Source organism: Erinaceus europaeus, chromosome 1 (assembly GCF_950295315.1).
Source record: "Erinaceus europaeus chromosome 1, mEriEur2.1, whole genome shotgun sequence".
Classification (NCBI taxonomy): Eukaryota; Metazoa; Chordata; class Mammalia; order Eulipotyphla; family Erinaceidae; genus Erinaceus; species Erinaceus europaeus.
This window is the reverse complement of record NC_080162.1, coordinates 177,407,131-177,428,674: the sequence shown is the minus strand read 5'-3', so window position 1 is coordinate 177,428,674 and position 21,544 is coordinate 177,407,131. Positions and strand designations below refer to the sequence as shown.

At 36.6% G+C, this 21,544-nt stretch overlaps 1 protein-coding gene across 3 annotated transcripts in view; it reads left to right on the top strand.

Annotated features, from left to right (window-relative positions):
- ZFHX4 (zinc finger homeobox 4) overlaps positions 1-21,544 on the top strand; it is a 233,934-nt gene that overhangs the window by 30,942 nt on the left and 181,448 nt on the right. The window lies entirely within an intron of this gene.

The window sequence follows — 21,544 nt, the reverse complement described above, 5'->3', positions numbered from 1 at the left end:
ACAAGTCTGCCAGTAAAAGAAGGTTGCTGAGGGTGAGGGGTGGTGAGGGGATGGGGAGAGCACAGTTGCTGTTTAATGTTAATCAATTTTGATTGAAGGATTTACTTAAAAGGCTTACAGTATGACACTTCTACACATCCCTTAGTGGCACTGATGCTTTACTGACTTCCTGAAAGATAAAATAACTTTCCTGAGTATTTTTGTACATAAAATAATACTTGTAAAGATCATTTGTTGACTGATTAATAAAAAAACAAATAACAGCACTCTTGGCTAACTGGCAGTGATTACAGGCAGGAAAGGACAAAAACAGTATACTACTTTATTAATGAATCATCTTTTGTTTGATGGCAAACAAGGGCAATATAGATTTTCTCCCCTTTTCCTCTGTTCTCAGTAGTAGTCAGTAAACACACCCTGTGTTAGCATCAGTTGAAAGTCTTTGAAAAGTGAACTCTGTTTTCATTTTAATGACTTTATCAGCCAGTAGTGTTTGATCCACCCCCCATGGATATGAAACAAATAAAAACATTAATAAAATTACAAATACACTTTTATCTTTGCTGAAAAAAAAAACTATGTAGGTGTAAGTCGTACTCTTGAGCAGTGAACACCATCTGTTACACAACATGTCTTGATTTTTCTAAATCCTACTTACTGGTAAATTTATTTTCTTCGCTTTGCTTACTGGGTCGGCTTATTGTTTTGGTTCAGGTACAGATATAGCAGACTTTTTCCTATGATGAATAACTTGGTAACTTATTAAAAACTTCTTTTGTCTAGAGGATATTAAAATTCAGGAAATACTGCAAACCATTAGTCATTGTAACAAGCTCTAAATATGATTACAAAATCCATTTTGCAAGTGTTACCTATTGATTTATACTAGAAATCAGTGATAACTATACTATCAGGAGTCAACCAGTGATTAGAATACCTATGGCTTTCCCACTGTTACTTCAAACTGTAAACACACAGCAGAGCAGATTGTGGTCTCGGGATCAGGTACAGGAACTGTTTATTTGGATTGGCCCAGTACTATTTGTTTGGCTTGTTTCTAGAAATTCACATTCTAGATTGGCATCCTGAGTATACAAAAACTAAAGAGATGGTGTAAGGAAGTAATGTTGATCCAGTGATAGTGGAGCTCTGTGGATCAATAATGCAGGCATTTGAGTTGGGTAACATAGTTTGAAGGTAAAACAAGTCCTAATGTAAGCTGGAAAGAGTCTGAGTTGACGGTATTGAAAACACCATATAAAGAATTAATTGTAATATAGTTCATAGGTTTTACAGCGACACTTGACAACTGCTCAGTTGTCAACTTTTTAAAATTTTCTGTTGATACTTGACTTATTAAAACTTTTAGAATACCAGGGAGAAAATAATAGGCATTAGGTTTGTGTAAATAATAGATTTCAACCTTGGGAGCTATGTAGACCACTCATAAACTGTGTTTATATTCATGAAGCTCTTTTAACACTTTAAATTAGTGTGTTGTGAATAGAAAATATAAATGCACATTTTTCTACTTTATTAATCTTATGTAGGAGGCTAATGAAAAAGTCTTGCTATTCATTTTCTCAGGAAGGGTTACTTAACCTAATTGCTTGATGACTGTTTAAGCATGTTTGTATAGGTGCACATCCAGTTTCTCCACTCACTACATGAATTTGAATTGACTACCCTGTATCTGTAGTGCCTTTTGCTAGGTGTCAGAGTTATCTTCGAGTTCCTTTGCAAGGATGAGTTTGGATATTGTCTGTGAACAGCTAATCGAAGTAAAAGCTTTTTTTTTTATAAAGAGGGCTTTGAAGTAGAGCTTTTTAGATTTCCAAATCAAAGGATATGTGTGTGTTTTTTACCCTTAAGATATAGTACTTTAACAATATTTAATGTACATAACGATGTTTAATGTCTGTAAGCATTTACTGTTCCTCACTTTTCCTAACTCGCTGATTTCTTAAATACTTTGTAGTTTAGTGCCTTAAAATGGTCAGCTAACAAAGTGCCCAATTTGAAGAGTCTTCGTTTGAATTAAAAGCAGAGTAAAGGGATATATATTTAAGGTAGAAATCTTGGTATTGGGTAATCAAACTATATTCTTTTACATTCTCTTTCCAGGAGCATTTATTATTTCTAGAAGTAACTAGAAAATACTCCCAAATAGCAGGGTGTTGAGGCTCCATTTCTAAAGTGATTTACAAAAATGATGAGTCAGCTTTAGAGGATTTTCAAGAGCAGTAATGAGGATATTAGCAAGCTTGGTTGGTGTGTCGGCAAAATAAAATTGCTTTATAAGTAACATTAATTGCTTTTAAATTAGGACTTAACAGATTGGCATGGGCCTGAAAAAATGGTTTATCATGTGGCTAAAGTTTAAAATTAGACTTAAAATAGTTTCTGAGTTAATGACTAGACAGTAATCTTCAATATAAAATTTATTTTCCTTAGAAGTTTAATTTATATCATTTTACATTGTGACTTATTCAGACTCTCAGGAAAAGTGACAAGTAGCAGTTATAAGACAAATCCCCAACTGTGAGAACAGAGCGTTTCTCCTTATTGACAACATATTGATTCATAACACTCTAAATGTGGTGATGTGTCAGTTCCATTTGAATAGAGCACTTTACCTCATGCCTTATCAGCCTGAAGCAGTATTACCTAAAAGAAGTGTCTGCTGTTATTCTAGTTTAGAGGGGCTAAAGGCTAAAGGTTAAGGGTTAGCTTAACAGCATCATCTGCCTAGCCGCTTAACTTTAAACTGATCAATTTAATGGAAATCTGTTTTACAGATGTTGTTTTAATGTATTTGGCAGGATTTAGGCAGCTTTAACATTAGACTTATGCTAGTAAAAGCTATTTCTTTTTTTGACCAGAACAACACCTTTCCTTTTATGTTTAAGGTAGAAGGTTTGTGGGTTATGGTATAATGGTAAAGATTCCAGAGGCAGAATGTGTTGATGATCTTTCCATATGGACTTAAAAAAGAAAAAGAAGAATATCTTTATGTCTTTTGCTAGCCACAGATACAAAAACAAACAAAGTTGTATTCGTTTTTCTGCCATTGTTATATTCCTTAGAATTTTTAAAAGGAATTTTGTAGTTGTTAAGACAATCTTACTTATTTCTTCATGCAAAATCTTCTGAAATGCTAGGCACTATTAAAATTTGATTTCTTTGCTGCAGAAATTGCAATGCTGTAACAAAATTGGCCAAGGAAATTAAAACAATAAAGCTAAATTTCGGATTGCCCTTAGTCTTCTCTTTTTCATGTTTCAAAATGTATTTAAAATGAGTCTAATAAATACTAAATGCATAGCTACGGTCACTCTTACAAGGTAAAGTATGTGTGTACAGTTTTTCAGTTTAAGCACTTTATTAGATTTGATTATATTCTTCTAATTGAGGCTTTTTCATTCTCTAAATTTATTTTTTTAGTAAATTGATATTCAAATAATGAGACCTCAGATTACTACTTTTAGGGTGAATGAGGTACTAATGAATAAACTGAGAAAAGCATTTTAGAGAAACTCCTTTATTTCTTATCCTCATTTAAAAAATACCTTGCATTTTTTTATCATTAAAGTGACCCCATAGTTTCCCTAAAGAGTTTGGTAAAAAGATCTAATAAGTAATGATTTAAAAAATACTATATATTCAAACCCAGGGAGGATAAATAAGATTTTTGGCAACATTTCAGATTTACAGTTTAACTCATCCTTGGCTCAGAATGATCAACACTTTTCTTCTGAGCTGATTGGTTTACCATTATCCTATGTAGACATTTGAATACTCCCACACCTGCATTTCAGCTGCACTTATTATATGTATTTTTAAGCGAGGTGTTCACAGCTTTGCTGGTTCAAAGTCAAAAGCTTAATTATACTAAATTTTTTTTCTTTCTCATCTGTGAGTGGTGAAGCAGTATAGTCTGTCTGAATTCCATCATGCTGTTTGATATTTGGATTTCAAATTGCCTGAGAGCAGTGAATGAATCTCTTGTCTTCATGATGAAGGAAGGAACACACTTGGGATTTAGTCCTAGGTAACTTTTAGTGCAACATTCCCCCAAGGAACTTTTTTGGAGTTTTCTCATTATCCATGTTATGGATGAAAGAATCCAGGTTAAGAACTAAAATCAAGGTGTGGGGGAGGTTCACAGAGGAGAATGCAAGGAATCACATTAAGAAAACTATGTAGCAAGGAAATTTAAAATGCAATAATTAGCTTTACCCCTATTTTTTCTTAAAAAAAAACTTAAATAGGAAATTAGGTGGTCAGTTTAGAATTAACAGCAACAACAACAACAGAAAAAAACACACACATAAGAGCATTTTCATTTTTATAGGCATTGAATCCATCTTTGCAGTTGTAAAACAAATACACCAGATATCTACCATTTCAATTATTGAACTGTCATTGTCGTGGTATGATGGTATAAGAGGTCAGGAGATTGTGCGGCACACATTTGCATAAAAGTCATTGTGCAAAAGGAAATTGGAATATGTGCATATATCTAAGAAAGCAAAACAGTCTTTTCTTAATCTCTTCCAGTCATTATTTAGATGAATAAAGCTGTTTTCAGAGATAAACAAAAGTTATTCTTTTCTGTTGCTAAACGTTAACCTGGATATGGAAATGTTTGCACTTTGTATTAGTTTCAGATTTATGTACTTTTAAAGGCAGTGTGAAATTTAATTCTAGTTGCAGAATGTATTTTAAGAAGTAATCACAATTTAAATTATTCTATTGTATTTTCATCTAAAAAAGACAAGGCAGTGGTTGACAAAACAAGTTTCTGTAGAACAGCATGTGCTTGCATAATGCTTATAACTAATAAATACACAGATCAAATAGAGAGGAGCTGGGTAGCTTACAGCAACTAATAAATCACTGATGTTTTCAAATCACAGTGTAATTGGCTAACCCCATCTACTGTGACTCCTTCTGTTTTTCAGTTTTACATTTGCTGAACCACAGCCCTCTCTTATAACAGTTTCTTTAGCAAAAAATGTGGACATTCTCACAGCATTGTCATGACAAATAATAATAGGAACTGACATTTTGAATTCCACTGCTGTTTGAATTCCACTAGAAAAAAAATGACAACAAATCTGTCTAAGTAATTCTAACATATGCACAGAGGTAGAAATCCTACATAGATAATTCTGTAGAAAGATTACTCAAGACCAAACATTGTACACTTGCTACATACATGTCAGTTCAGGATAAGCAGCATGACTGTCATTAACAATGCAATCTTTAACAAAACCAGTCAGAATTTAAAGAAAGTGTGTGATTGGAACCCTCTAATTTTCTTTTTGTTTTTTTTTTCCCTTAATTTATCTTTATTTACTGGATAGAGACAGAGAGAAACTGAGAGGGGAGGGGAGACAGAGAGGGAGAGAGACATAGAGACACCTGCAAACCTGCTTCACCACTTGTGAAGCTTTCCTCCTGCAGGTGGGGACTGGGGGCTTGAACCTGAGTCCTTGTCACTTGTAGCATGTGCGCTCAGCCAGGTGTGCCACTGCCTAACTCCTCCTGATTTTATTTACATTGCATCTTTTCCTAACTAGTGCTGTTTCTTCCCCATACATTAGGTACAGATTATGCTTTCTGATTTTCTGAAATGCTTACTATCTGATCCTACCTAAATCATGTTTTCATGAGAATATTCCATATTGCAAGGTCACCCATCCAGTTAACCAAATAAAACCAGCAATCTTTTAAGATAAAGAAGCTTTTTAATAACAGCCAAGTAGTGCATCCAAAGGTGTAAATGCCTTTCAAGTTTTTAAAAAATATTTATTTTCCTTTTGTTGTCCTTGTTTCTTTATTGTTGTAGTTATTATTGTTTTTGTTGGTGTCATTGTTATTGGAAAAGACAGAGAGAAATGGAGAGAGGAGGAGAAGACAGAGAGGGGGACACAAAGATAGACACCTGCAGACCTGCTTCACCGCTTGTGGAGTGACTCCCCTGCAGGTGGGGAGCCGGGGGCTCAAATGGGATCCTTACTCCTGTCCTTGTGCTTAGCTCCATGTGCATTTAACCTGCTGCGCGCTACCGCCTGACTCCTCTTTTCAAGTTTTCTTTTCCTCAGGGTGCAGTTTTTTAAAGGAACTACGTAGTCTAGACTAATTTCTCATTTGTGGAGGGTGCAGTGACTATGTCAGTGGTGGGGATTAAGTAGAATAGTTCCCTCCTAAAGATATTTCTTTATCTCCTTCCAAATACATAAATATAACACACACACACACACACACACACACACACACACACACACACACACACACACACACAAGAAATGCACTAAAAAATGGGCAGTGCTATTCACCTTTACAAAATGTTGTGATTTTTCTCTAGCTGGGCTTGTTCTATTTCTTGTGAAGTATCTGTGTAGTTTAACCAAAAGTAGTAAATTGCTGATATATCACCTACCCCTGAGGCCCTTTAGGTAAGGCACAGGTGTTATCTCATAATTAATGTATTCTTCCTGTATTTTTGGCTTTAATTTAATAATCCCAGTTAATAAAGCTTGTTTAAAATTGTTGAAATGTTCACATGAGTCCTGGGATGCCATGCAGTACTGCAGCCAGAGAGTCATATGTTAACCAGGCTTCTTGCTGCTGAAAGGGTCTTGGCCTGGGGTGGAGTGAGGAGGAGCTGGCATGTACATAATGACTGAGGTTCTGCTTCCAGAACATCTGGCCTGCCAGAGTTCTGCTGGAAATGCTTTCTCAAGTTTGCGTTGAGTGTGAGCCTATGCTCAGGCTGAGTTCAATTAGATGTGGAGATTTGTTCATTATTCAGATAATTCAAGCTTTTAAAGCCACTTTTCTTCCAAATTATCAGTGAATTTCAGGAAAGCTTTTAATAATATGATTTACTCAAACAAATAGCAATGGAAGCACAGCTCTCAATAATTCAAGTAAGAAGTATGTCTTCACATATTTTGTAACCTTGGACTGTGGGGATTGGTATAGATAGATATGATGACTAGATTTTTGCTTACAGAATACCAAAATAATATCTCTGGTTTTACTTCAAGTGAATATAGAAACGTTTATTAAGCACTTGTGATATGGAAGGAATTTGAAGGCATTTATCTATTTATAGAGGGGCCCGTGGAGGTTGTATTCTAGCATTGTAGAAGGACAGAAGCAAGACATTTCCTCTAAGGTGGTGCATACTAACTAATTTTTCTTTTTTGATGTGACAAGGACATTAATAAAATGATGTCTGCAGTACACACTTCCTAATCATTATTATTACTATTTTTTTTGTTGTTAAGAGTAGGTAGTAAAATGATGGAGTGTGGTCTTTGGTCTATCAGTAAATGTAGAAAAATATCACTTGTGTATCTTAGCTTACTCTTACTTGCCCTCCGGCATCACAAGACCTCACTGATATTTCAAACACGGGTCATGGTGAGAATCTGATGGCAGGGCAGAGATTCCCTATCACTGTGAATGTGTTGCTTTTCATGCAAGCGATGAAGTCAATGACACATTGCCTTGAAAATAAAGATAGCAATTATACAGAATGCAAAATGATTCCAGTGACAACTCCAGTCAACTCTATATACCTACAATACTAATTTAGTTTGAAAATTTCTAAGTCTAGTTTATGACAGTTCTATTTAAAGATAAGCCATTTAAATGACAAATTCTATTATTACCTGCAGTTGTATGTGACCTTTTATTTCACCTGATTTTGCAAGCCTTTACTACTTATTTTTTTTGCAGGGTTGAGTCCTCATGCACAATTTCACTGCTCTGAGCTTCTCTTTTGTTCACATAGATGGAGAGAGACAGAGAAAGGGAGAGACATCACAGCTCAAGAGCTTGCTCTGGTGCTATAGAACCTCTAGAGTGCAAGGCTTCTAACCTGGACCATGTTTATGGAAAATAATGTGTCCAGGCTTGAGAGATACTCTTCCAGCCCTCCTTTTTCTTTTTAAAGATGTATTAATTTATTAATAAGAAAGAGAGGGAGAGAACCCGAGCTTCCTTCTAGCACATATGTTGCCAGGATTAAATTTAAGATCTCCTGCTTAGTGGTTCAACACATTATCTACTTTGCCACCTCCTGGACCACAGGCCCTAGTTTTGTAGACTCAAGTTTATACTTACATATATTAAATATACATATGTAAATATAAAAATGAACTGAGGACACATTCTCAATATTTTATTGATTTAGATTTTCCTGAGGTCTTTCTTTCATTAGAAGTATTGGGTAGCTTAGAATAAACACTTCTCTCTACTTGTTATTTAAGGGGTATAGTTACCCCTTAAGCAATTTTTTTATATTTATTTTATTTATTTATTCCCTTTCGTTGCCCTTGTTGTTTTTATTGTTGTAGTTATTATTGTTGTTGTCGTTGTTGGATAGGACAGAGAGAAATGGAGAGAGGAGGGGAAGACAGAGAGGAGGAGAGAAAGATAGACACCTGCAGACCTGCTTCACCGCCTGTGAAGGGACTCCCCTGCAGGTGGGGAGCCGGGGTTCGAACCGGGATCCTTATGCCGGTCCTTGTGCCTTGTGCCACCTGCACTTAACCTGCTGCGCTACAGCCCGACTCCCCCTGCCTTAAGCAATTTTTAAGGAGTAGTGTAGAGGAAGGTTAAGGTCAAAGAATTATTTGCTTCTGGATATCTGGTGATGAAATTAGCGGAATGCAGGGCTGAAACTGTAAAGAAATAAGCAACTAAATCAGTTAACTCCTATTTGGGTGGAACATTCTCCAACTTTTAAGATACTGATGTTTACTCCATAATTATGTGCCTGTGGTGAGAAGAGCCTCACATTTTTTGTAGATAGAGCTGGCAACTGACTATATAAGATTTATGGGATAATGTGGATAATCTTGCTGAAAATTATCTCTTCATCTGATGCCAGCGATCTTTCAGCAGAGAAACCATATTGACAATTGACTTAACTACTTATTAGCTTTTAAAATGGTACTACTTCATAGGAGCCTGAGGCTCCATAGGTCTCAGGTTCAATCCCCATTACCACTGTTAAAGGAGCATTGAGGAGCGTTCTATTCTTTCTCATGAAAATAAACAAATACATCTTTTAAAAAATATTCATTTAATAATTGGATAAAGACTGAAAGAAATTGATAGGTAAGGGGAGATGGAAAATGTAAAATACTCGAGATGGAAGAAAACTCTCCTACATATTATGGGTCATTATCACTATGTTTTAAACAAAGGTCCTTTATTGTATTTTGAAAAATGCTTCCAGTGTACTCCTTTTTTCTGCCCTCCTTGAAATTTTGTTATGATTCCAATATAAAGAGACTACGACAGTGCTGCTTCACCACTTGAGAAGTGACCCCCTGCAGTTGGGAACTGAGGTTTTGAACCTGGGTCCTTGTGTATTGTAGTGTGTATGCTTTACCAAGTGCACCACTACCCAGCCCTAAATAAAAACATATTTCCACAACATAATGACAGCATTCTTGAAGTGAGAACATATACAGATTATGGCAGTAATCAAAAGTTAATTTTCTGTATATCACTTAGTTTTCCTAACAGTTGTGTTGTTACTTTAATTTTGACATATAAAGAAGCTAAGATCCAGAGTCTTGCTCAAGTTTTTCCAGATAGTAAGAGTCTGTGCTAGAATTCTGTGCTGGTCTCTCTCTCTCTCTCTTTTTTACTATGGCCCAAATGTAATTTATAAAGCTTGCTAAACAGAAAACTTTTTTGTTTTTTCATCTGAGAATAGGATGAACTGGGAGTGGGAAAAGAAAACAAAGACAAGGCATTTTGGTCTTTTTCCCATAATTTTCTCCAGAGCATACTCATGTTGACGCCCTTTTATTCCTTCAAGTTAGCAAATTTCCTCAAGATACGGTAGATGAGACAGAACTCAAAGGTTCACTGATTAGGTTCACATACACAAATGCAATCAAGTACACCTGTTGCAGCATCTATGAGCTGAAAGGAGTAACTGCTGGAATATGTCACTTATAATTGGAACTTAAGGGGGATGGGTGGTAGCACATTTTGTTGAGTGCACATGTTATAATGCGAAAAGACCCAGGTTTGAGCCCCTGGTCCCCACCTGCAAGTGGGAAAGCTTTGCGAATGGTGAAGCAGTGCTGCAGGTGTCTCTGTGTCTCTCTTCCTCTCTTCCCTCTCAATTTCTGACTATCTCTAGCAAATAAATAAATAAATAAGGGTAATTAAAAAAAATAAAAAATGGAACTTAAGAAAAAAAGAACAGTGAAGGAAAACTCAAAGTGAGTCTTGGACAGTGTGTGACATATTGCATCAAAGCAAAGGACTCTGTGGAAGGAGGGAAAGAAACAGGTTGAAGAGACATTGGTATCCTCTTGTGTTTCCTAGACACCAATCAAGGAGAGGTGAAAGATTATATCTGTGTGTTAAAGTCTACCCTGTAAACTCTCCCATAAAATGTTAAAAAAAAAAAGGGGTTGCTCGAATACTTCCCTATCATAGCAGGATACTTGAACTTGAGAGAAACTTCAGGGGTGTTTGGCATATTAAATAGAAAACACTAATATGTATAATTTCTAACGCCTGAACTCTCAGTGTTTGCATGTTAAGCAGATTTGAAGTTGTGTTAATTCATTCATGTGATCAGGTAACCCGGTCGCCTGAAAGACTGAATGCGCCTCCCTAAGCATTTAGCTTAGGAAATAGGAACCACCAAAACCTGCTCTGCCCTCTACCCAGAACCTCAATCTTCTTTCTTTTCCCTGGAAGGGAAACTAATGGAGGAAATTCTATTCCCTTGCTACATACTAGAATTTTAAACAATAATCTTGCTCTGAATTATTATTATTTTTTTCATGCTTATCTTTCAGTTCTTACTTTGATCCACTTTGGGTACAAAGTTCCAGAAAGCTTATTTATATCATATGCTTCCAATGTACTCCATTTTTCTGTCCTCCTTGAAATTTTGTTATGACTCCAATATAAAGCCACAAAGCTAGTTACAACTGTTTACATCTACTTAATTTTAGAGATACTTAAGGAAACATTGCTTTCCTTAGTCTGGCTCTCTGATCATGTAAAAAACAATTGTCAGCAAATGACAATATTATAGTTGAGCACATTCATTAATGAAATTTCTTTTATTTGAAAGTAAGAATCATGTTAGTTTTAAAATGATAGTTTTTTTTTTTAATTTAGTAATAGAGAAGCTCCCAATACCTATAACTGGAGTGAGTAAAGCATGTAAGAACATCTTGGTAATTATAGTGTGCAGACTCTTTCAAGGACTCTAAACATTTTCAACTATTTATTTAGCAAGCTTGAGAATATCACTAGCATATGTCCTTAGGGCCTAAAGAACATTCATTGTTCAATTGTGGGAAATCAGGTAACAAGTCTAATTGCTATAATTTCTGAAAATGTATCAAGGCAACTGCTTTCAACTATATACATATTCAGCATCTGTCATTGATTAACAGCATAGGTGACATCATGGATGAGAAAGGGGAAGAGTTATTTCAATTTTTATATCATGGTTATAGTGTTACTTTTTTTTCAGAAATAAGACTAGCATGCTAAAAATGGGAATTATGGGGGGGTCTGGCGGTGGCGCAGTGGGTTAAGCGCACGTGGCGCAAAGCGCAGGGACCCGCGTAAGGATACCGGTTTGAGCCCCCGGCCCCCCACCTGCAAAGGAGTCGCTTCACAGGCAGTGAAGCAGGTCTGCAGGTGTCTATCTTTCTCTTTCTCTCCCCCTCTCTCTCTGTCTTCCCCTCCTCTCTCCATTTCTCTCTGTCCTATCCAACAACAAAGCAACGTCAACAATGGCAATAATAACCGCAACGAGGCTGCAACAACTAGGGCAACAAAAAGGGGGAAAAATGGCCTCCAGGAGCGGTGGATTCATGGTGCAGGCACCGAGCCCAGCAATAACCCTGGAGGAACAAAAAAAAAAAAAAGGGAATTATGTAAACACCAGAGTATACTTTTCTGAATTTACCTGGTGAAAATGTAAGACACTCTAGAAGGAAGAAAACTCTCCTACTTATTATGGGTCATTATCACTGTGATTTTTTTTTTTTAAAATATTTATTTATTCTCTTTTGTTGTCCTTGTTGTTTTTTATTGTTGCTGTTATTATTGTTGTCGTGGTTGTTAGGACAGAAAGAAATGGACAGAGGAGGGGAAGACAGAGGGAGAGAAAGATAGACACCTGTAGATCTACAGGGATGCAGAGGTCACATAGGCTCTTAAGCTGAATATGGGCCCCAGATCACATCAAAACGATGGGGTTTACAGTCAACAATATTTATACACCTTTCCCACAGTTGGGAGCTACTCTCTTCCCTACCCAGCTTTTTGGCCTTTTTTCCAGCCATGACATCATCTCCTCAGACAATAACTTCGATCCACCTGCATATCAGATTTCAGGTTCAGGAAAAAACAAACAAACAAAAAACTAGTATAGCTACAGGCCCTTTGGACTATAACTAAAGTATGCCTACTAGCGATCTACAGAACGGAGACCCCTTCCCCCAATTCTTCATCTGAACTACTCCAACCTTTAGGTTCATGATTAATCAACAATTTGTTTGGCTTTATATGTTAACTCTCTTTCCAGCCACCAGGTTCCAGATGCTAGCATGAGGCCAAGCAGAATTCCCTGGACACACAACTCCACCAATGTGTCCTGAAGCTCTGATTCCCCAGAACCCCACCCCACTAGCTAAAGAGAGAGGCGGGCTGGGAGTATGGATCGAACTGTCAACGCCCATGTTCAGCGGGGAAGCAATTACAGAAGCCAGACCTTCCACCTTCTGCATCCCACAATGACCTTGGGTCCATACTCACAGAGGGATAAAGAATAGGAAAGTTATCAAGGGAGGGGATGGGATACAGAGTTCTGGAGGTGGGAACTGTGTGGAGTTGTACCCCTGTTATCCTATGGTTTTGTCAGTGTTTCCTTTTTATAAATAAAATAAAATTAATAATTTTTTATTTGGATAGAGACAGAGATAAGTTGAGAGGGAAGGATAGAGGAGAGAGAGAGAGAGAGAGAGAGAGAAACAGAGGAAGCTCTGTAGCACTGCCTCGCCATTCATGCCCATTCCCCCCCTGCATTTGTGGGGGTGGGAGTGGGATGGGAGTGGGGTGGGGTTGGGGTGGAGTGGGATGGGGGGATGGGAGGGGCAGGACTGACTTGAACTGAGGCTTTTTCTCATAGTGATATGTTCAACCTGGTGCACTACCACTAAGCCTTAAATGTTTCTTTAAATAACATTTATTTTAAATGTCAATTTTATTACATATATGTATATATTATTTTTTGCTGTATTTCTTTCCTTCCTTTTTTTTTTTTTTTACTTATCTTTATTGGATAGAGACAGCCAGAAATTGAGAGGTTAGGGGGAGATAGGTAGATAGATAGATAGATAGAGAGAGAGAGAGAGACAGAGACCTGCAGCTCTGCTTCACTGCTTGCAAACACTCTTTCTGCAGGTGAAGACTAGGGCCTTGAACCCATCTCCTTTTGCATTGTAACATGTGTGCTCAATCAGGTGTGCCAAAACCTGACCCCCAAAACTTATTTCTGATGCTTTCATATCTGTTAACACTTTTCCAAAATGTGGACAATTTAATTCTTTACCAATGAACATAAGAAAAATATGCATGCATTAGGTGATTATAAAGGCAGAACACCAGTCTTCCTGTGTTGCTTTTACTACATATACAGAGAGATCTACTTATACTTATTTTGCTCAAGCTCTGGAACTAATTGAATGGGAGAGAGACAGAGAGAATGAGAGTACAGTATCTGAAGAGTTATTAAACAAATTGATGATGATTTTGAGTTAATCATTGATACCCAGTTATTTTGTCTTAAAATACATCACAGAAATCTCTTCCTTGCATATTGTAAGTATTCTCCAGTCCCTGAAGATAATGAACCTTTGATGATGTTGTGCAAGACTTGTCAACAAGCACTGAAATCAGTGCCATATGTACACATGAGTAATCAAAGATTCAGGGAACAGGATACGATTTGGTAATAGTGATAGGTTCTCCAAAACGTTAGTGATTTCTGTATTTGTGTGAGCACACTGGGCTTCCCGCCCACCTCGTAAAAAGAGAAGATTCTGAAACTGTCCTTGAAGTAGCTATCCTTTTACAAATGCTTGAGCGTTGAATCTTTCAAAAAATACGTTAAAAAGCTAATCCTGCTTCAAATTCATGCCTGCTTAATTAGTGTTCTGTTCATTTCTGTGTCGTAAAGTCACAACTAATATTCCAATATACTTGGACTCAAAAATACTTTTGAAAATCTTGGAATTAAGTAACCGAAAATGACTGTTTTTAAAGGGATCATCTGTCAGATGTTTTTCCTGAGAAAATGATAGAATATACTAGCACTTGCAGTAGTTAATCATAAAACTATATAGATAAGACTGGAGAGAAGTTGTACATGTGAAGACCCTGCTTCTGTCCGAGGTGCTTACATTTGCTGGAATGGTCTTCTGGTTCTCTCTCCCGTTCTCTCTCTCTCTCTCTTTCTCTTCTCTCTCTCTCTCTCTCTCTCTCTCTCTCTCTGTGTGTCTCTCTCTCCTTTTCTCTGTTTCGCTATCCCTCCCAAATTTCTCATATATGTAACTAAGAGATTCAAGAAGTCATTCCGGGCCAGATGGTGGCACTCCTGGATAAGAGCACATATTATAATGCTCAAGGACCTGGGTTCAAGACCCTGGTCCCCACCTGTTGGGGGAAAGCTGTGCAAGTAGTGAAGCAGCACTGCAGGTGTCTCTCTGCCTCTTTCCCTCTCTGTCTCCCCCTTCCTCTTGACTTCTGGCTATCTCTATCCAATAAATAAATAAAGAAAATAAAAAATTAAAAATAAAAAAAAATCATTCCTGAATTCGGAAAAAAAAAAATATGTGCTACAAAATGGACCATATGGACTGTGCAATTCATGTTGAGGTCATTTTTCTTTGCTTTGCTGCTATTTATTGATGCCAATTATTTTGAGATCATTTGTATACACCAACACAGTTAACATACGTGGAATGTCTAGTTAATTTAAAAAAAAATATCCATAGGATTAAACAAGTATCACCACATAGCATTTGCAACATTCCCCAAAGAAACCCTGTATATTTTTTTTTAGCCTAATCACACTTTTAGACCATTTTAGGTAGGAAATGTCTCACCTATGGACTGTACATCATTTAATCTTTCTCAAAGCAACAGTAGATAGGATTTGAAATTCAGTAAATTTACATTTTTTTCATAGAAACATTGAGTGCTAATTTTTAATTTAATCATTTTGTATGGCTCACAAATGATGTTGTAAATATCTAAATGGCTCTTGGCAGACAAAATGTTCCCCACCGCTACTTCAGACCTAACTATTCCTCTCATCCTTAGGAAATTATGGGGGCTGGGTGGTGTTGCACCTGGCTAAGCACACACATTACTGTGCACAAGCAATCAGGTTCAAGCCCCTGGTTCCCACCCACAGGTGGAAAGATTTACAGGTGGTGAAGCAAGGATGCAGGTGTCTTTCTCTCTTCCTGTCTTCCCCTTCCCTCTCAATTCTGGTGGTCTTTTAAAAAATTTTTTTGATTATTTTAATTTATTTGTTGGATAGAAACAGCCAGAAATTGAGAGGAAGGGAAGATAGGGATAGAGACAGAGAGACACCTGCTGTCCTGCTTCACCACTCATGAAGCTCCTCCCTGCAGGTGGGGACCAGGGGCTCAAACCTGGGTCTTCACACACTGTAATGTGAGCATTCAAGCAGGTGCACAACCACCTACCCCCTGGCTGTCTTTATTCAATAAATAAAGATAATAAAAAAGGAAAGCATGAACTGCTTTTAGTTTATGTAGGTTCACCTATTTCTCAACATTTCAAAAATGGAAACTTCCTATATGTAATCCTTTATGACAAACATCTGCTTAGCATGATATTTTCAAGATTCATCCATACTGCAATACGTTTATCAGTACCTCACATTTTTGTTTTACTGAATTTCAATTGTCTAGATAAGTAACATTTTACTTCTTCTCTCACCAGTAAATGGACATTTGAATTGTATCTGTTTTTTTTGTGTGTGTGTGTTATTATGATTAATGATGCAGTGAACGTGTGTGCATAAGTTTTTATGTGGGCATATGTTTTTATTTCTTTTGGTATGTGTCTAGGAGTGAAATTCCTAGATTGGCAATTAGTAATTGTAACTTGACTTTCATTACTGCAGGCCAAGTCTTATTTTATACCTTATCATCTCCCTTTCCTATTAGAGAATGTTGTGTATTTTGACATTTTCCCAGTGTCTGTTATTCATCTTCTACCCTACTACGGCCAGTGAATTTAGTAAGATTATTTAGTTTGTACATATACCTATGCAGCGCTTACTAGAGGGCATATAGTCTAAGTTCTTTATTTCTAACAGCAACCCTACTATGTAAGTGGTAGGTATGATTATATTCATATTGAAGATGAAGGAATTAAAGCAATGCAAGTTTAATTCACCCAAGGTCGCACTGATAGTAATGGTGATAACTGATTTGAAATTATAATGACTGGTTTTTCAGTCTGATACAGGTCACTTTGTCACAGCGAACATATTATATTGACAAGGAGTACCTGAAAAAATAAGGTTTTATTGGTGGTAAAAGAGGGATTGAAAATAGGTATAAGTATGAACAATTCTCTTTGAGAAGGACACATACCCCCTGAGAGAGGGGGAAAAAAAACACGCAATGCTGAGATAGATTGACATTTTAGAGACTTTAGTGGGGGTGTGTTACAGCGAGGGGTAAAATATAAAAATCATTGTATGTAGGATTTAATTCCCTCCCCCACCTAATTTTTATTAGATAAGGCAGAGAGAAATTGAGAGAGGATGGAGAGATAGAGAAGGAGAGAGAAAGACACCTGCAAACCTGCTTCACTGTTCTGCTCATGAAGTGGACTCTTTGCAGGTGGGGAGTAGGGGCTCAAACCCAGGTCCTTAGGCTTAGTTTTATATGCACTTAACTGGGTGTGCCACTGCCAGGCCCCAGAACTTAATCTTTGTTTTCTTTTCCTTTTTTTTTTTTTTTTTTTGGCAGGTGCTTTCACTATGCATCCACAGCCCCTGATGGCCATTTCCCCTCTCCCCATTTTTTAATTTTTATTGATTAGGACAGAGAGAAATTGAGAGGGGAGGGAAAGACAGAGAGGGGGAGAGAAAGACCCTTGCAGATCTGCTTTGCCACTTATGAAGCGAGCCCCCTGCAAGTAGGGAGCTGGAGGCTCCAACTAGGATCCTTACACTTACCTCATACTACATGGGCTTAAATACGCTACAGCCCGGCCCCCTTAATTCTTTATTATGTTAAGCTATAAACTGTTTCTTTGGTTCCCATTGTTTTCTTTAAAATAAGTTTGTGAACATAACTCCCAATATTTGTAAGAATGAAAATTGGTATGTTGTAACATATTTACAGAAACACATGATATGTTGTTACATAATGACTTCTTTGTCCTCATTTGTTTGTCTGGGCTGGAAAAAGAACTCTTTTGGAGAATGCACTGCTATCCTATGTGTGAGACTCAGGATCAAGCCTAGCCCCCCATTACATCGAAAGAAGCTTCAATGCTGTGTCCTTTCATTCTTTCCTCTGCCTCTCTGTAGACAGACAGTTGAACAACACATACTAGGCTTTGAATAGTAAATGAAACCAGTGTTATGTGTAATGCACTTCCTATCCTTAAGAAACTCACTTATTTTTAGAAGAAAATGTATAATGCTGTTTTGCTGTGTTTTATTTTGTCTTGGGAATTGTCCCTCTAACAGTCTTTTTAAATTCCAGAAGTATGTAAGAATATTTACTGTACTTAATATCACATGTGAGCAGTGTTGAAGTCTTTGTGCCTTCTAGAAACTTAAGATTTAGATTTCCTGTTGTTTTGGGTGTAATGGTATGTGTTTATATTTTTAAAGATTGTACCCTTGTTGAAAAATAATATGTAGTGGTCCGGGAGGTGGAGCAGTGATAAAGCTTTGGTCTCTCATGCATGATGTCCCAAGTTCGATCCCCGGCAGCACATGTGCCAGAGTGATGTCTAGTTCTTTCTCTCTCCTCCTATCTTTCTCATAAATAAATAAAATATTTTTTTAAAAAAGAAAAATAATATGTAGTAACTGTCTTCCTTCTCATTTGTTTTCTTCTCTTGCTTGTTTGATACCTGTGAGCATAAGATTTTTATGATTTAATAATGATGAGGATGTGATGAGCTGAAATATTTGATTTTTTTTTCTTAACTAGAAGGTTCTTTGTAGCTATAAAAGCAAATATTTCTGTTACTGATGTCTGATTTAATTAAGCAGGGGATAATAAATATTTTATATATGTTAGTACAGATAATGCTTTAGTTAGATCAGTTTATTAATATCTTTCAAGTTGTCAGTTTTCAGAGAGACTTTAATAAAGTTGTTTGACAAAAGGTAGGGTGGTATCAGCAGTTGGAGTGATAATTCTCAACTATTAGAACATAATGCTTCATAATTTCTTCATTTCTGTTTTACCTTAAGAGAATTAATAGAAAATTAAGCAATAAAGTATGATAAAATCCCATATTATCTCATGCTAAAAGTTTCTCTGGAGTTTCTTTCTTGATTCTAGAATACAGTAAAACTGGAGGATTGTCTATCTGAATGTTGATGTCTGTGTATTCTGCTATAGTTAATAAGCATTGACAAGATGGGGTCACTTTTTGCTACCCTTCCATTACTAACACATTAGAGATGGAATATAGTGGGAAAGTATGGAGTGGTATTCAGAGAAAGGTAGCAAAAGTCACGGACCATCTACCTCCCTTTGCCTTGCCTCTCTATTCAGGAATATTTATGATTTAGGCATCTTCTGTATTATAATGTCCAACTTTATTTCTCTTGCATGTTCTTTTGTCAAGCATTTCTGTACCTTAGTTAATATATTAGTAAATGGAGGAAAAGTCTGCTCCACTGTGTTCTGTTGATACTAATGGAGGTTCAAAAATAGCTTTGAAAAAACATTCTGAAATGAAATCTTATATGTGGAAAGTATGACCAGTGTCTTGTCAGCACATCTATTCAATTGGCATGCCTTCTTTTACTTGGAGATAACTCCTGCTTTTCTTATTATTGGTAAGATATTTTTTCTTATTAATTTCTATGAGTGTTCTTGGTTACACTATTATATCTAGGAATTGTAATTCCTGAAAAGCCATTCTTTTTTATTTTATTTTATTTATAAAAAGGAAACACTGAGAAAACCATAGGATAACAGGGGTACAACTCCACACAATTCCCACTACCAGCACTCCATATCCCATCCCCTCCCTTGATAGTTTTCCTAATCTTTAACCCTTTGGGAGTATGGACCCAAGGTCATTGTGGGATGCAGAAGGTGGAAGGTCTGGCTTCTGTAATTGCTTCCCCACTGAACATGGGCATTGACAGGTCGATCCATATTCCCAGCCTGCCTATCTCTTTAGCTAGTGGGGCGGGGTCCTGGGGAGTCTGAGCTCCAGGGCACATTGGTGGAGTTGTGTGTCCAGGGAAGTCTAGTTGGCTTCATCCTAGCATCTAGAACCTGGTGGCTGAAAAGAGAGTTAACATATAAAGCCAAACAGATTGTTGACTAATCATGAACCTAAAAGCTGGAATAGTGTAGATGAAGAGTTGAAAATCCATTCTTAACATTATTTCTTCAATTGGCCTTCAGTTGAAATTTGCTTTGAAGACGAATATAGCTATACTCATCAATTTTAAAACGAGTAAATAAAGAACCATAAAAAAGAACTTGTGTATCCTTTTAAGTGCTTTAAATCAACATCTATTCTCTCTTAGAAGTTTGCCCATGGGGGGGAAAAAAAAGAAGGAACTGTATTTTACACTTTGATATACCAGTTTTCAAGTGTGAATTTGCAAATGAGTGGTAGTAAATAGAACTTGCCTCTGAAAAATGAATGTTTAAAGCTTCCATGTCTGGTGTTGATTTTACTTTTGCCTTTAGGCTGACACCACAGTTTTTTCATCTAAAAAATGTCTTCTGAGATATCATTATGATTATAAAATGAGCACTCACTTAATGGTCTTTATGATCTGGTCTAAACAAAGTCACTTCTGTGGTTCTCTAAACTGAGTTTATGCTTTACTATATAAGTATCTCATTTTACACTGTTGATGTAGTTACATACATATCAGGTTGCTGGCTTTTTGTTTTGCTTAGTACTTACATATATATATTTATGTACATTCTTGTAAACAAGAAGCTGAGTAATAATCATATATAAAGAAATAACTGAACTCCATGCTTAGTCTCTTGTGCTTTGTTTACTTATTTGGCTAATCACTTCATTACTCATTTATTGAGAGCCTACTCTATTATCTCTTTGCTAAGGAGTAAATATGGCGCATCAGATAAGACAGACACATGCCTTCCTCTGGTAAAACTGACAGTTTAGTGGAGAAGACGAGTATTAAGCGTATACTCTCACATTAATAAAGAAACAGTGGTTTACTATTGTAAACTAGCAATATTTGTAAGCTTTTTTTCATTTGGAATTATATATTTGTGGAATTAATATATTTGCAAAAATGAAAGTCGTCTTCTAATCTTGGAAGTGAAGAAATTTGGATTTAAGTTGAATGGAATTCATTTCACTATAGTTTAGTTATCATGTAGGCAAAACTATTTACCACTGAAATTTTATCAGAGTGCAAGTGCTTTCAAACTTTTTAGAATCATGAAATGTTTTTGTGAAAAGACCTTTTAGAAATGCCTGAATATAAAGTTGACAGATTTATACAGACTGGAAGATTGGATGAAATGAGATTTGATGCTAGACTTCCTGTAAGAAAATTTTAACATAAACATTGCAATATTACAGTCTCTAAGAAGTGCATCCAGGAGTCATTTAGAGAGAGACTTATGATAATCAGTCAGATTTGGGGATCACTGAACTAGAAGATTTTGAAGGTCAATGTAAATCCAACACTACATGCAGAGACACAGAATATGTTGCTGAAGTTCAGCTTCATTACCATCTTTATCTCCTATATAGAGAAGAGAAAGACTTTAAAATATAAATTTATAAAATAAAAAATTATCAACAAGACCATAGGGTAAGAGGAGTACAATTCCACCAGTTCCTACTACCGGAGTTCCATATCCATCCCCTCCATTGGAAGCTTTCTTATTTTTTATCCCGCTGGGAGTATGAACCCAGGGTCATTATGGGATGCAGAAGGTGGAAGGTCTGGCTTCTGCAGTTTCTTCTCTGCTGGACATGGGCATTGGCAGGTCAATTCATACTCCCAGCCTGTCCCTATCTTTCCCTGTTGGGGCAGGGCTCTGGAGAGGTGGGGATTCCAGGACACATTGGTGAGGTTGTCTGCTGGGGAAGTCTGGTTGACGTCATGGTAGCATCTGCAACTTGGTAGGAAAAACTGCTTTGAACTCTTTCTGTGAAAAAGTTTTCACAGACAAATATTATTTTTGCTAGTTTTTGTTAAGGATACATACTCTGACCT